This window comes from Dasypus novemcinctus, chromosome 1, assembly GCF_030445035.2.
Source record: "Dasypus novemcinctus isolate mDasNov1 chromosome 1, mDasNov1.1.hap2, whole genome shotgun sequence".
NCBI classification, from domain to species: Eukaryota; Metazoa; Chordata; class Mammalia; order Cingulata; family Dasypodidae; genus Dasypus; species Dasypus novemcinctus.
The window spans coordinates 102,720,458-102,726,457 of NC_080673.1; the positions used below are offsets into that span (position 1 = coordinate 102,720,458).

General features: G+C 33.9%; 1 long non-coding RNA gene across 1 annotated transcript in view; it reads left to right on the top strand.

Annotated features, from left to right (window-relative positions):
• Window positions 1-3,454, top strand: part of LOC111764988 (uncharacterized) — a 15,750-nt gene extending 12,296 nt beyond the window's left edge. Inside the window, exon 3 of the long non-coding RNA XR_002797459.3 lies at window positions 3,063-3,454. This is a non-coding gene — a long non-coding RNA (uncharacterized lncRNA). The remainder of the gene's footprint in view (window positions 1-3,062) is intronic.
• The last annotated feature ends 2,546 nt before the right edge of the window (window positions 3,455-6,000 follow it).

Consider the following 6,000-nt stretch of genomic DNA (forward strand, 5'->3'; position numbering starts at 1 on the left):
CATGTATCAGGACTTCATTCCTTTTATGGGTGAATAATATTCCATTATTTGTATATACCATTTTTTATTTATCCATTCATCAGTTGGTGAACACTTGGGTTGCTTCCATCTTTTGACAATTGTGAATAATGCCACTTTGAACATTGGTGCACAAATATCTGTTTTAGCCTTGATTTCAATTCTCTGGGATTCAGTGGGATTACCAGATCATATGGTAATTGCAAAGTTAGCCTTCTGAAAAACTGCAAAGTGCTTTTGCAAAGTGCCTACATCATTTTACATTGCCACTAGTAATGAATGAGTGTTCCTATTTCTCTGGATCTTCTCCTATACTTGTTATTCTTCATTTTTAAAAAGCCATTGTTAGAAGTGTGAAATGGTATTTTGCTGTGGTTCTGATTTTCATTTCCCTGATGGGCAATGATCTTCAGTATCTTTTCATGTGCTTTCTGACCATTCAATTATTTTGAGAGATATCTATTCAGGTTTTCACCCATTTTAAAATTGGGATGTTTGTCTTTTTTGTTGTCAAATTGAAGTTTTTGTTTGTATATTCTGGATATTAAACCTTTATTAGATCTGTACTTTCCAAATATTTTCTCCCATTGTGTTGGTTGCCATTTTATATTCCTTGTAAAATCCTTTTAGGTGCAAAAGTTTTAATTTTGTTGAGGCCCCATTTATCTATTTTTGGTGATTGTTTGTGCCTTAGGTTTAAAGTCTAAGAAACTCTTGCGTAAAACAAAGTCCAGAAGATGCTTTCCTTCATTTTTTCTAGGAGTTTGATACTTCTAATCCTTGTATTTAGGTCATGATTGATTTTGAGTTGATATTCCTATACTGGGTGACATAGGGGTTCTTTTCTTTGCAATTGAGGAAACTATTCTTTCTCAAGTGAGTGTTGCAATTGTGATTCAGTTTGCATTGAACCTATAAATCTCTTTAGGTAGGATTGCTATCATAACAATATTAAGTATTACAATCAGTGAACATGGTATATTCTTCCATTTCTGTAGGACTTCTTTGATTATTTTTAGCAATGCTTTGAGGCTTTTCTGGGCAAAGTTCCTTGACATCCTTGGTTAGATTTATTCCTAGATATTTATTTTAGTAGCTATTGGGACCGAAATTTTTTTCTTAATTTTTTCCTCCAAAAGTTCATTACTTGTATATAAAAATACTGCTGGTTTGGGGGAGTTGATTTTGTACCCCACCACTTTGCTGAATTCATTTATTAGCTCTAGGTGTTTTGTTGTGGATTTTCATGACATTTTACGTATAGAATCATGTTACCTATAAAAAAAGGGAAATTTTTAACTCTTATTTCCCAATTTGGATTCCTTTTTTAAAAAATTTCTTGCCTAATTACTCTGACAGGAATTTCCAGTACAATGTTGCATAACAGTGGTGACAGTACACATTTTTGTCTTGTTCCTGATCTTAGAAGGAAAGATTTCAGTCTTTCACCATTAGGTAGGGTGTTAGCTGTAGGTTTTTCATATATGTCCTTTATCATGTTGAGGAAGTTACTTCCTATTCCTAGTGTTCTCATTGCTACTATCAAGGAGGGGTGTTGGATTTGTTCAAATGCATCTTCTACATCAATTGAGAAGATCATGTGTGTTTTTCTCCTTCATTCCGTTAATGCAGTGTATTACCTTAATTGATTTTCACATGTTGAATTAACCTTGCATACCAGACATAAATCCCACTTGAGCATGGTGTATAACTATTTTAATATGCTATGGACTCAATTTGTTATTATTTTGTTGAAAATTTTTGCATCTCTATTTATAAGATATATTGGTCTCTAATTTTGTTTTCCTGTGGTATCCTGTGGTGTGAGGGTGATGTTGGTCTCCTAGAATGAATTCTGGAGAATGCCCTCTTCTTCAATTTTGGAAGAATTTGAGGAGAATTGGAAATAAGTCCTCTTGGAATCTTTGGTAAAATTGTGCTATCAAGTCATCTGCTCCTAGGCTTTCCTTTCTCAGGAGAATTATGATAACAAATTCATTCTGTTTCAAAGTAATTGGTTTGTTGAGATCTTCTATTTCTTCTTGATTCAATGTAGGCATTTTCTGTATTTCTAAGAATTTGTCCATTTCACCTAGGTTATCTAATTTATTGGCATACAGTTTTTCATAGTATCTTCTTTTAAAATTTCTCCCTCTTCCCCCATTGTCTCCTCTCTGTGTCCATTTGCTGTGTGTTCTTCTATATCTGTTGCATTCTCATTAGACAGTTCCTGGAACCCATCTTAGGACTTTCCAGAGTGGGAGAAAGATGACCATTGTCTTGCTCCTCCTCAGCTCCCTAGTTCATTGTGTCTCATATTGGCTTTTCTCTGTGTCGCTCTTTTATTGTGTCATTTTGCTGCATCAGCTGTCCTTGTGGGCTGCACCTCTCCTGGGTGGTCTGCCCTCCTCTGCAGGGCTGTAGTTCTTTGTGTGGGGGCCACACCTTGTGTGGGGGGAACCCCTGTGCAGGGTGACACTCCTTGCATGCAACAGCATTCCACGTGGGCCAGGTTGCCACATGGGCCAGGAGGCCCTGGGCATCAAATCCCAGAAGCTCCATGCTTTGAGCCACATCTGCTTCCCCATAGTATCTTTATATAATCTTTTTTATTTCAGTGCAATTGGTAGTTACATTTCACTTTTCATTTCAGTTTTTAGCTATTCGTATCTTTCTCTTTTTTCTTTGTCATCTCAGCTAAACCTTGTCAAAATAATTTCATTGATTTTTTTCATATAACCAAATTTTGCTTTTGTTCATTCTATTGCTTTTTTCCCTCTATTTCATTTATCTTCCTTTAATCTCTGTTATTTCCTTCTTTCTACTCTGTTTAAGTTTTCTTAGCTGTTGTTTCCTAATTCTTCCAGTTTGGAGAGTATGTGTCTGATTTAAATATTTCTTCTTCTTTATTGTAAGCATTTAGAGCTATATATTTTCCTTGCAGCCCTGTATGTACTGAATCCCATAAGTTTGGTATGTTGTATATACATATGCTTAAAGGTATTATTTAATTTCACTTGTGATTTCTTCTTTTTTATTAACAGCTACTTTTCAGATTCACAAAAATAGAAGAACAGAAGAAGGTAGCTCAAAAAGCTATGGAAACATTACTCCAAAAATGTTATTTTACAGGCAATTTTATCTCATCTAATTCCAACACCTAACTCAGTTGTTTCTCTAGGGTTCAGAAAGCTACACAGATGAACAAAGATTAGTTAAATGACATAGTCAAATTCTCCTTATTAATGAAAAAAGGAAGAGAAAAAATGCTTAATTGTATTCATACTTTCCAAAACCAAAGAAAGTGGTGATACATGGGAAAATATAACTAATGTAATTTATGGCCTATTGTTAACAACATTGTTATGGTTTTGACACAAAAACAAAATTGGTACTATATTAATTCTAAAGATTAAAAAATATGTATGTTGTTTGATTTTGTGTGGTTTCCTTTTTAGCGCATTGGTTAAGAGCATCATGTTAATATCCACATATTTTTTTAATTTTTCCCTTTGATATTTATTTCTAGGTTCCTTCTGCTGTGGTCAGAGAAAATATATTGTATGATTTAAATATTTTGAAATTTATTGTGACTTGTTTTTTGACCTAATATATGTTCTATCCTGGAGAATGAATCATGTGTACTCAAGAATAAGGCGTATTCTGTTGATGAGTGAAATGTTCTATGGATGTCTGTTAGGTGTAGTTGGTTTAGAATACTGACCAAGTCTTGTATTTCTTTATTGATTATCTGATTAGATGATCTATCCATTATTGCAAGCGATGTATTAAGATCTCCAGCTATTAATGTAGAAACATCCATTTCTCCCTTTAAATCTATCATTATTTTCTTCAGTTAATTTGGGGCTCTGCTATTTAGTGCAAATAGGTTATAATTTCTACAGATTCTTGTCAAATTGCCCAATTTGTCAGTATACAATGACCATCTTTGTACCTAATGACTGTTTTTGACTTAAAGTCTATTTTATTTGATATTAGTATAGCTACCCCAGCTCTCTTTAGGTTACTACTTCATGGGATATATATTTTCCCATCTTTTAATTTTCAACCTACATTCTTCTTTGAATTTAAGGTGAGACTCTCACAGATAGCATATAGTTGTGGCAAGCTATTTTATCCATTCTACCAATCTCTGCCTTTTGACTGGAATCAAAACTGATAATGCAGAACTTCTGCCATTTTGCTATATAGACTTTGTAAGTGTCACACCATTTTTGGCCATCAATTCGTCTGTTAGAGGCTAATTTAAAAATTTTTTTTTAAATATTGAAAGACTTCTCTTTTTCTATATGGATATATATTTCATCTATTTTCCATGTGTTTAAAATGGGGTTAAAATTTAACATCGTAAGTATATAATATTAATAATGTTTTTTAATCCAACTTAACTTCAATAGCAGACACATATACATTTCCTACAGTTCTTTGTTCCCCTGCCTTTTGATTTTACTGGCTACTGCTTCTATTTTTGTACATTATACGTCCAAAACAATAAATTTTTCATTACTTTTTATGCATTTGAATTTTAGTAACTGTAGGAATAAGTGGAATTACATCTCAAATAATATACTACAATAATAGTGACATTCTTAATTACCAAGAAAGCTTTTGATTCAGAACACCCTCTTCAATGCAGAGAAGTCAGACACCCAAACCTGCACACTCTCCCTAGTATTTCCGTTCCATTCAGGACCAATCAGCCTTCACTGTGCACCTCCCTTTGCCAGGCAGTAATCCAGGTACTGTGGGGATGTGAAGATGAGCGAGAGGCAGACTCTACCCAGATCTAGAGCAGTCTGGGGCTGTGGATCCAGGCAGACACTGTCTCTTAGCAGCTGTGGGAACTTGGGCATGTTCTTTAACTGTTCTTTGCCTTAATTTCCTTATCTGTTAGGTAAGGATGAGTAACAGTACCCACCTCAAAGGGCTCTTTGTTCTTTAAATGAGATAATCCATGAAAAGCACATATGGAGCCTGGCACACAGGAAAATCCTTAGCTAATATTGGGTGCACATTTCATTATTCGAAGGAAGCTCACAATTTATGAGGGGTAGACACACACAGGCAACCAAGCCAACCTATTTTGGCTGTGCCATATCTGAGGGACAGTGTTCTTGTTGAATGACTCCGAGTAGGATTTGTAGAGGAGAAGATATCTGAGATAGAAACTCAGTAAAGATAATTTTGGAAAGTAGATTGTCATGAGTTTGAGACAGAGAATAGTAGCTTAATGTTTAATGAATCATAAGATATCTTTCAATATGTGGGGTCTGAATAATGCACAGTATATTAAAATATTCAATTAAATGGAAACTGTAAAGGTGAATATGTTAACATAAAGGGCACATATTTTAGAATCATCAAGGAAAAAACACTGCTGTTTGTTTCAAACTTTAATTATGTAGGTGTAGAGAGTCATGCCAGACTGCTCTATACCTACCCAGGAAAAAGTTGAGAAAGATTTTCCATTGCCAATTTGTGGTTTTATAATCATGGGGTGGCATCACTTCTAAAGAATAGCACCACTCTATTATCTCTGCCTGATCCTAAGGAAAAAAAGATGGAGGAAAACAGAGAATTTAGTCTCTAGAAGTCTTTAAAGACCTTTGAGGACATGGTGGTCCTGCCACAAAAAGAAACAGAAAATCAGTTCAAAGTAGCAAACAATCTATTCTGAACAATAGAACAGAAACAAGGTGTAATATAAATTGAATCATATATATTGGCTATATACCATAGTTATTCACTTCTATTTCAAATATTTATATTTATAAGTTTACAGGACTTAAATAAATCTCTGGAATAATAATTTAGCAGTGAGGTAAAGACCATTTCAAATATAAAGCTAGAAAAATGAATTAACAACTTGTTAAAATTTACTATATTAGTCATTAAAAAGCATGCATTATTCTCACTCTAAATAAATTTTAAACTAATTACAGCAACTTTTACACTCCCATT